The sequence below is a fragment of the Octodon degus genome, unplaced genomic scaffold (assembly GCF_000260255.1).
Source record: "Octodon degus isolate 3935 unplaced genomic scaffold, OctDeg1.0 scaffold00214, whole genome shotgun sequence".
NCBI classification, from domain to species: domain Eukaryota; kingdom Metazoa; phylum Chordata; class Mammalia; order Rodentia; family Octodontidae; genus Octodon; species Octodon degus.
Genome location: NW_004524790.1, coordinates 1540411 through 1550668, shown reverse-complemented (window position 1 = coordinate 1550668; position 10258 = coordinate 1540411). Strand labels below are relative to the sequence as shown.

General features: G+C 48.7%; 1 pseudogene; it reads right to left on the bottom strand.

The window, feature by feature from the left end:
• The window catches only part of LOC101572373, a 13132-nt pseudogene extending 3674 nt beyond the window's left edge, over positions 1-9458 (bottom strand).
• Between the last annotated feature and the right edge of the window lie 800 nt (positions 9459-10258).

Here is a 10258-nt window from a genome sequence, read left to right as displayed (position 1 = left end):
CCTCTCCCTCCCCTGTTGTTCTCCCTCCTTCTCCCTTCTCTCTCCCTCTCCCTCCCTTCTCCTTCTCCCTTCCTTCTCCTCCCCTCTCCCTACCCCTCCCCTCCCCTTCCTCCCCTCTCCCTCCCCTTTTCTCTCCTTCTCCCTCCCCTCTCCCTCTCCCTCCTCTGTTGTTCTCCCTCCTCCCTTCTCTCTCCCTCTCCCTCCCTTCTCCTTCTCCCTTCCTTTTCCTCCCCCTCCCTCCCCTCCCCTTCTTCTCGTCTCCCTTCCCCCTCCCTCTCCCACCCTTCTCCCTCTCCTTTCCTTCCTGACAGATCTGTGGGTTCTGGGCTCCATCCACTGGGGTCACAGGAACAGCCAGAACCAGGTGCGGGTTTCCTTGCTCACTGCTGGTCCACAGCCCTGGTGGCAGCTGGGCGCTCCTGAGCAGGCACAAAGCTCCCTCTGGTTTTCCCTGAGCACCGCCTTCCTTTGCTTGCATGCAAAAATTCTGCTGGCTTTTCACTATGAGGAAAATCTGAATGATTTTGGTGCCCACTTTGATTCTGAGGCTACCTACCCCATCTCAAGCTCCTTAAGTTAATGCCCACACAGTGCCTTTTCCAAAAAGACAGTGTTCACAAGCATCAGCCTGCAGATGTCACCGTGGCTTTAAGAGTCCAATTTAATGTACCTTGGGCTAGTTTCTTCACATATTTTATGTTGTTCTTTCATTGGCCATTGTAAAATATATTTTTGTGGGTTTAATACAATTTGGAAAAATCACAGTATTTCTTTTTTCCAATTGTAGATTTTTTTAAAAAAATTACTGGTATACTTTTGATACGCTTTACACCCATGTTCATCACGGGGGATTTGTGCCTGCACGTATTATTCTCAGTTCTTCTTCCCCCCCCCCCATCCCCTCCAACCTTTCTTTCCTCTTTATTTACAAAAGTTGATCTCCACTTTTTCCTGCTTTTCTCTTTCCCTCCCTTCCTCCTTCCTCCTCCCTCATCCTCCTTCCCATTTGAGCATTCTCCTCCTCCTCCTCCTCCTCCTCCTCCTCCTCCTCTTCCTCCTCCTCCTTTTCCTCCCCAGTAGCTACCACCCACTAGGGGCCTGACTGACACTTTTGGTTCCTCACACAAGAGAAAAAACATGTCTAAAACATGTATTTAACATGTCTAATTGCTTTCTCTTGAAAGCACCGTCTCAAGGTGCATCACTTCACTCCCAGGGTCTCCAGTTTTGGTTTCTCTACAGTGCAGCAGTGTTCCTTGTGTACAACAGCCCCACTTCCTTTATCGGTTCATCCGTGGATGGTGATCCGGGGGCTTTCTAAGCTGTAACTCTTGTACATTCTGCCACTCTAAACGTGGGCATGCATGTCTGCTGTGTTATCATGTTTTTAATTCTTCCAGGTAGATACCAAGAAGGGACCTAGCTGGATCAAACATGACTTCCAATCCCAGGTTGTTTCTTTTTCTTCTTTTTGGTGCTAGGAATTGAACTCAGGACCTTGTGCTAGAAAGGTAGGCACTATGCTACTGCTTGGCACTATATCTCCAGCCCTCCAGTGTTTTTTTTAATTTTTTATTTTATTTATTTGGTAAAAGGGGGCTGGGAGATAGCTCAGCAGCATAGGTGCCTGCCTGGCAAGCACAGGATCCTAAATTCAATCCCTGATATCACACACAAAAAATTATTTATTTGGTATAAGGTCTCGCTACACAGCTCAGACTCATAGTGATCCTCCTGTCTCAGCCTCCCTAGTGCTGGGCCGGTTTTGGTGGCCAGCACGGCATGCAGTACCAGGGATCAAACCTGGGTTTTTGTGCTTGCCAGGCTCTTAGACTGCTGAGCTATCTCCCCAGCCTATCTCTTCTTGATGGAATAAAGATTAGTCCCCTGATGAGCTGGAGCCTGAGGTCCTCCTGCCACAACCTCCCGGAGTGCTGGCCTTGCCGGCATACCCCCCACATCCAGCTGGCTCGATGACATATGTGGAAGGTAAGTGTCCTTGTCCCTGGGCTCCCATACGCACAGTGCTACCTGGATCCTCAGATCTTCGGTGCTTCCAACACTGGCCTGAAAGGCAAGTGTTTGGGCGGGTGTGTGGTGACTCTGAGAAGACGCTCAGAGATTCTGCATCTGCTGAGAGCAGGGGCAGGGAGGACACCTGGAGGAACTGGGTGCAGCATTGTGAGAGCAGTCAGTGGCCCCAGGGTGACTTTAGTCAGCAGGTCAGCAGCTGGACCCAGGGGGAGGGGGAAGAGGCAGGAGAGAAGTCTTGACTCCGGCTCTGTGCGCCCGCACCTCCGCCCCAGTCCTTGTGTGGGTAATGCCACAGGAGCCTTCCTCCGAGCCGCTCATGCACAGCCCTGCCTCTCCCAAGCCACTCACACACAGCTCTGCTTCTCCAGGCCTGGTGCCCAGCGCTGCAGGGGGTGCGAATGGCTCTCATGTTCCCCATGGCAAATTATACATCAGCGTTTACGAAGGAGCATGCCTGCTCTGATCCCTGCAGCAAGCAGCCTGGGCCCCGAAATAAGCACGTTGCTGACCCCTTTTATCTCAGCATGAAAGTTGGAGCAGGCCCCCATTAGTCAAAAAGTTATTCAATTCACTTATATCCAGTGATGGCACTCAACTTCATCACCCCCTGTGGCATCGGTGGGTGTCACAGGGTGGCTAAGCGTAGCACAAACTGGTCGTCTCTCCACTTGCTCAAAATGTAACAGGTATTAACTCCTCTGGGTGACAATTTATTCTCCAGGGACATTATGGCTGAGGGCACAAACAAGATCCTCTCTGTATATGGGGTGATGAACCCATGCGATCCACAGAGAAGGCATTCTGAAGCGAGAAGATTTGTTGGAGGTAGGAGTAAGAGGGGTGGCTGTCCTAGCAGACCTAGACAGCCCCGAACAAAAGGGGTTGGGGCATTTTATAGGGCTCTTAGGGCAGGGTGTTTGCAGGCTGGAACAGCCTGGGGAGAGCTGACTGTGGCAGGGCCACCTGGTCTGGGGGGACTTCCGATGTTAACAAAGAAGAGCTTCTGTGGTTTTGTCCCAGCTGGGTCCCAGGTACGGAAGTTGGGTGGCATTGCTTCTACAGTTCAGCCCCAGCTGGGAGCCAAAAGGAAGTGAGCCTTGGAGTGAGGGTGAGGGGCCTGAGCTAGCACTCGCAGGCTCCCAGACACTGGATAATCTCCACATGCAGTTTCCTCTCTTAATAGGGCAGCCTGCTTTGACTGACAGAGAGAAAGACCTTACATTCTCCTAATTCACCATCGCGATATTCAGATTTCACTGTCCTCTTCCAGTCTGCTGGGAGTCATCTCAGGTGTGTGCTTATTAATACATTCTTACAGTCTTTTGTCTGGGAGGAGTAAGATTAATTTAGAGGGACAGTCCACTGAGGGGCCCTAGCAAGTGTCAAGGACCTTGTGAGAATGACACCTCACAAGAAATTATCCGTGGCCACCCCTTCACCCAGGGAGGAGGCCATGGGACACAGGACATGATTTAGAGCAGGTAAGTTGCTTCTGTGACTCCCACTACTTCTTTTTTCCCTTCCATTCTTCCAAACACTCTGATTTGTGAAATTCCTCTGTTCAGTTTCTTTGACTCATACTGCAGCTAAGAAAGAGAGAGAGAGAGAGAGAGAGAGAGAGAGAGAGAGAGAGAGAGACAGACAGAGACAGAGAGAAAGGGACAGAGAGACAGAGACACACAGAGAGACAGAAAGAGGGACAGAGAGACAGAAACAGAGAGGAGGGAGACAGAGACACACAGACACAGAGAGAGACAGAGAGAGGGAGTAGAGAGAAGAGACAGAGACAGCGACAGAGAGAGACAGAATACTTAAGCTACTGCCAGCCTTTTTCTTTTTCTGCCTGGCACAAATTAGGATGTATGATGATTCTTTTCTTTAAAATTAGCTGTTTTCAGATTTGCTCTGTGGTACCCTGGTGTTCCAAGCTGCCGTCGCTGGGAGTCCAGGCGCCAGGAGGAGATCACGCGCGCAGGGCTCTCTGCTCTGTCTGCCATCGACATCTCACTGCGTGAAGTTCCAAAGCGGCTTTACCTTACTCTCCTTATTTTGCATTTCTGCACCACACAGTCAGGTTCTCATAGCAAGAGGCCAAAGGTGAGTCTTCGAGCCTTTGCCACTGGCCCCGAGTTAAGGCTTGTTCTTCCCTGCCATTCTTTTGTTTTATTTTAAGGAGGAAAAAAAAATGGTACAGAATTTCAAAGCAAGATGATTGGAAATTAACAGTGGCTGTTCTAGCTCATGTCGTTATCTTCAAAGCAGTTGCTCAGATTGCCAGCTGTAAGCAGGCCAAGTGGATCAAACAATGTGAACACGGACTGCAGTTCCTTTCCATCGACTAATAGCAACTAGCAGTTCTATTAGCTTAGCTATATTGCGTGGATAGTTTCCCCTTCATTCTTTTGTTCTTTCCCACCCCAGTTGTTCTTTCCTTCTGGGCAGCTTCTTTCTGTGCTTCCTTCTTCCTTTGTAATCTAGACCCACTCTCCTGCTTCCATTCAGTTCTCATCCTGTGCCACCAGAAAGAAGGAAAGGATAGCGAGAGTAGAAATAGAAACAGAGAGGGGCCAGGGAGGCAGCTCAGGAGAATAAGCGCTTGCCTGGCAAGCTCAAGGGTCCGAGTTCAATCCCCAGTTCGGCAAAAAAAGGAAACAAAGAAAGAAACGAGAGACCTGGGCTGGGCAGACAGTTTGGTGGTCTAAGTGCTTGCCTGGCAGGCAAGCACAAAGACTGGGGTCCGATCCCCGGTCCCGCATGCTGTGCCAGCCCCAGCATGCCATGCCTGCTGCAAACTGGGCGTGGTGGCACACGCCTATAATCCCAGGACTGGCAAGGCTGAGACAGGAGGATCGCTAGAGTCCAAGCTAAGTACTGAGACCCCTGAAATAAAAATATCTTTTTTAAAAACAGAGAGCTTTCACTACCTTCTTTCTTTTCAGGTTTAATCGCAGTGCTGGCACTTTACAATAACTCTGGAGGTTTGGGTTGCAGTAGGGCACTCGGTCTCTAGAAGCTTCGCAATTACACATCAAGGATAACTCTCTCCAGCAGTCAGTCAATACACTGCGTGTTCTCTACATAATGTCTTGTGAACTGTAAGGCTTTTTTTTGTTGTGGGTTTTTTTTTTCTAATGTATTTAGCACAGGGTCTACAGGGTCTCACTACTAGATCAGACTCACAGTGATCCTCCTGTTTTCAGCCTCCCAAGCGCTGGGATTACAGGCACGCACCACCACACCCAGTCTCTTTCGCTGTCTCCGCAGCCCCGTGGACAGAGCCAGCACAGCACGCTGGGGATTGAGTCCCGGTTCCTGCATCTGCTTAAGCAGGCGCTTTAATCTGCTGGGCTATCATGGCCGGTGCTAAGGTTTTATCACTCTGGTCGGAAGAAATGTAAACCACTTCAGTCCTATGTCGGCCCCACGAATTGTTTCTTCTAGCCCCTTTGGGTGGCTTTCTCTGGATCCAGGTAATTTCATCACCTGCATAAACCAAACAATCCAAACTTGGGCAAAGAGTGAGGATGCTGTCTCTGCAGATGCCCGGGCTCCTGCTGCTGCAGCCTGTTCTTGAGACGTGGCCGGTGGCGTGGACCATCCGTGGGCAGCATGGACTCCCTTCTCTTGGCTTCAGTGGCTTTTGCCCTGGAACCTGCACACCCTCTTCCAGCTGCGGGAAGGGATTCCCAAGACTCACCTGGTTTGTTTCCCCCTCTTTCAAGAATTGTCAACCTGGATTCCTACAATTCCCAGGAATAAATCTTCATGCGTTTTGTTCTTATGCCGTAATTCAACCAGCAAAGGAACCCGTAGAAGGTATCTTGCAGCTGATGAGACTGAAAAGGTTTTTTTGTTTGTTTGCTTGCTTGCTTTTTTTATTTTTATTTTTAAGGGTCTACAGGGTGTTTAGGGTCTCACTACTAAATCGGACTCGTAGTGATTCTCTTGTTTACAGCCTCCCAAGTGCTGGGATTACAGGCGCGCGCCACCACGCCCAGTCTCAATCACCATCTCAGCACGCCTTGGGGGTAGGGCTGGCATGGGGATCAAACCCCTGGCCCCTGCGCCTGCTTGCAGGCATTTTAATCTGCGGAGCTATTTGGCTGGCCCGGAGACTGAAAAGGTTGAACCTGAAAGAAAATTGGAATCTGCAACTAGGACTAAACTGCGCCACAAGCAGCCATGGGGACGAGCTCTGAAGGACTTTCCAGACTTGGACAGAAAGAGCAAGAAGCCAGAGGCTCGTCTTAAAAGGCAGCAAGAGGAATTGGAACAGATGAGGCTGCATTGTCTAGCTGCTGAGGAAAAAGATACAGTAAAAACGGAGCAGCAAGAATCCCCGGATGTAAGAAATGAGTTAAACAGGTGAAGGCAACAGGACCAAAACCAGGACCAGGATGCCAGGGAAGTGGTCAGTGGGAAAAGGGGCGGGCCACGCGCGCTAGCTTTGGAAGAAGGCCTGGGTGATTATTTGACCCTCCTGATAGAGGATCAAGATACTTTGATAAGACATAGTGTATAATCACGAGGATTGAACAAGAAGTGAACCTGACGGACAGATGCCAGTAATCAACGTTTTTGGACAATCTTTGCAGAGACTTCAGTTTTAACTCGAAGATGGGGAAAATGGGTTCTTTGAATGCTATTTTCAATTTTTTCTACACAAAATTTTGTATGTCACTGGATAGTATTCATTTGATTCCATTTACTTTATGCTATTTGTCTTATGCTGGTTTTATTCATTTCATCTTATATACTTATTTTAAAATTTTGGTGTTTCTGTTTTCGATCTGATGGCCGGCCGACTTTTGTAACAGCTGTCCGCTGTGTTTGCTCCAGGAGAAGGGACTGCGGTAATCCCAGGTACACACTTTTCGTGTTGATCCCCAAAGAGTCTATGTTGCACTTTATAAGTATTGTGTCTTCTTCCTTTTGAGTGTAAATGCCTTAGAAGTTGAAACTGCTGAGGAAAAGGACAAAAGAGAGAAGGGGAAAGGGTCTGTTTCTCATGTGTGCGGGGTGGTTTGGATAACTCTACTTCCAATTTCTGCTCATCTTTTGAAAGGAGCAGTTAATGCTTACATGTTTTTCTTTTTATTCTTTAATCTTTTTTTCTTTTTAATTTCTTATAACTTTTTTGTTGGTGGTGTTGTATTCGTTTTTTGTTTGTTTTTGGTTTTGTGTGTGTGTGTGTTTTGGTTTGGTTTGGTTTAGTTTTTTTTGGCTGAACTGGGGATTGAACTCAGGCCCTTGCACTTGCCAGGGAAGTGCTCATTCTACTGAGCCATCTCCCCGGCCCTCCTGCACTTCATTTTTTAAAAACCAATTTTGCAGGTTTATAGCTGACAGCCTAAATAACTAACTTGAAGATAACATCCCCCAATGCAGCAACCACTGCTGAGTTCCTCTTACTTTAATGAAATTTTGTATCATTTCTAATGCTTTTTTTCTATTTTGTATTTTTTTTAGAAATAAAAATGTAGCAGATTTATTTAACTTATTGGATGACTTTTCCCCTTAATTTGTAATTATTGGAAAGTGACAAGTTTGCAAACAAAGTAGCACCAAGGAAGAGAAAGCACATGGCGAATTGGGTGACAAGTTAGTCGTTTGCTTAAAATTGGTACATATGAAACTTGTTTTAAGAACTATTGAATTTGAAATTTTTCAATATAGTCTTGCCTTCTAAAAGCATGAATTATTTGCTTAATAGGGTTCTTTTTCATCAGTCTCTTGCTCAAGACTGGATTGTCTTCTTTTCTTAAAATTAGGGATTTAAAAAAATTTTTTTCCCAGTGATTGTAAAACTAGCTGTTAAGCCTCCTGTAACACAATATGGGAGCAGATACAAAACATTTAGCTGGAAAGAAATGGAACAGTCATTTTTCTACTCAGTTTTAATCAGGCTTTTTCAGAAATACATGAGATTAGGCCCTTGGGTTGATGTAGTGCCACGTCTTATGAGCTTTAAAGAATTCCTTTACGTCCTATTCCATTCCTTGGAGCCATCATTGTCCCCAGAGTGACACTTTACACACACACATACATACACACACACACACACACACACACACACACACCCTTTATATAGCACTGAAAAGATTATTAGCAAATTCATGAATTAGGTGGGTTTTACAATATATACAGTTTAAGAACATGACTCTCAAATGTAAGCACAAGCTTTAGAAAGTATATTCTAAGTATCAATAAATTCCATAAAAGCAGAATAGGTTATGCAGTAACATTAATTTTCTGTTATTTTCAACAAAGTTCATCTTTTGTTTGGGAAATTAAAGTCCCTAACTACATTATATATTTTCCCTTTATTAACAAAATATTAGGGCCGGCCAATGGGGCACGCTGAGACAGCGACTGAGACGGCGTGGTGGCACGTGCCTGTAGTGGCGCGCGCCTGTAATCCCAGCTCTTGGGAGGCTGTAAACAGGCAGATCACTATGAGTCCGATCTAATAGTGAGACCCTGAACACCCTGTAGACCCTTCCCTAAAATACAAAAAGAAAGAAAGAAAGAAAGAAAGAAAGAAAGAAAGAAAGAACAACTATTGTTGGATTCCTATTAACTTTGTTTAATGAAATTTTATGTTACTTGTAACGTTTCTTTTTTAAAAACTCTTTCGTATTCTTTAAACATAAAAAAGATAACAACACCTTATGTACTAACTACCGTTATTCTATTATTTCTTTATGAAATTTTGTTTTACTTTTGCATAAACTAAAATTTAACAAAAACGCACCTGGTTCGGATGGTTTTATAGTATTAGGTCTTCAGAACCAATTTGACTTTTTTTTTTTTTTTAATGTATTTTGGGCCGGATCTCACTACACAGCTCGGACTCATAGTGATCAAACTGTCTCCAAGCCTCCCAGCGCTGGGGATACAGGCGTGCTCCGCCACGCCCGCCCTCACCGATTCGTCTTTGCGTTAGCCGCCCTGGACCTCGGCTGGCGGCTCCCTGCGCGCCTGCCCGCCGCGTCTGCAGCCGGCTCCGCCGCTCCCTGCGCACGCGCGGGCCAGAGTCAGCCCAGAGCAGCTCAGCTCCCTGCGGCACGCGGAGATTTGGAAGCAAAGACTCGCGAGCGGCAGCGCAGGTCAGGGCTGGGGAGGACAGCAGGAGCCCGCCAAGGAGCCAGAGAAGGAGCCAGAGGGAGGTGGGCGGGGACCCAGGAGGGAGGCCCCAGGGAAGTCCTGCGGGAGGAGAGTTCCAGATGGAGGGAGCAAGGCGGGAACGGGTGCTGTTTCACAGGTGCACGCCAGACCGTCTGGTCCCTTATGCTGGGCTGGCGGCCCAGCAGCCGGCAGGAGGGCGGAAGTGGCGGCGGCGGCGAGGACAGCGCTTTCCGCGGAGCCTGGCGCCCCCTAGCGACCGAGGGAGATTTCCCCGAGACCGGCGGGTCAGCGCTCATGCTCAGCTACCTGTACCCGGCGGCGAGCGGAGCTTTGGGCTGGGGCAGCCACTGACTGCACGCGGGGCCGACCCTGCACGAGGGCGCCCTCCTTCCTGGGACGGCAGCGACGGAGGACCAAGGCCGAGGAGAGGGCAGCGGGCAGAGCTCGAGGGCAGCAGGGCTCTGAGGAGGGTGTTGCCGAGCTGCGGAGGCGGGAGGCCGGCGGGCGGGGGCAGGGCAGGCAGCGGGGTCCGTGGGCTATCAGCCCGGCTGAAGCCACCTGGAGTGTCTCTGGAGGCACCGCGCAGCTCGGGGAGAGCCCGGGGGTTGCCCGTGCCCTGCCTGCTGCCCACGGCCAGTTCCGTGAGCAAGTAGGAGGGGGAAAGAGGCACTGGTACCCCAGCTGGACGGGAGGCAGAGGCAGGAGAGTGCGCCCCTTGAGGCCACGCTGGCTGCACAGGCTGTCCTGTGCCTGCTGCGTGGACAGTGGCTGTGGTACAGGGGACCTGTTAAGTATCTTCTTTTTGCCTTTTCACAATGGGTTTGCTACTAGAGCACAGGTGTAGTGCAAACCACCACTAAATCCAAGCCAACGTGGGAAAGGAAAAGACTCACGTTAATATCTGGTCCTCATCAGACACGTGGACTCGGGCAAGTCCACCATCAGCGGCCATCTGATCTGCAAATGTGGTGGCATTGAGAAAAGGACCATTGAACAATTTGAGAAGGAGGTTGGTGAGATGGGGAAGGGTTCCTTCAAGCATGCCTGGGTCTTAGACAAGCTGAAAGCCGAGCGTGTCACCACTGACATCTCATCT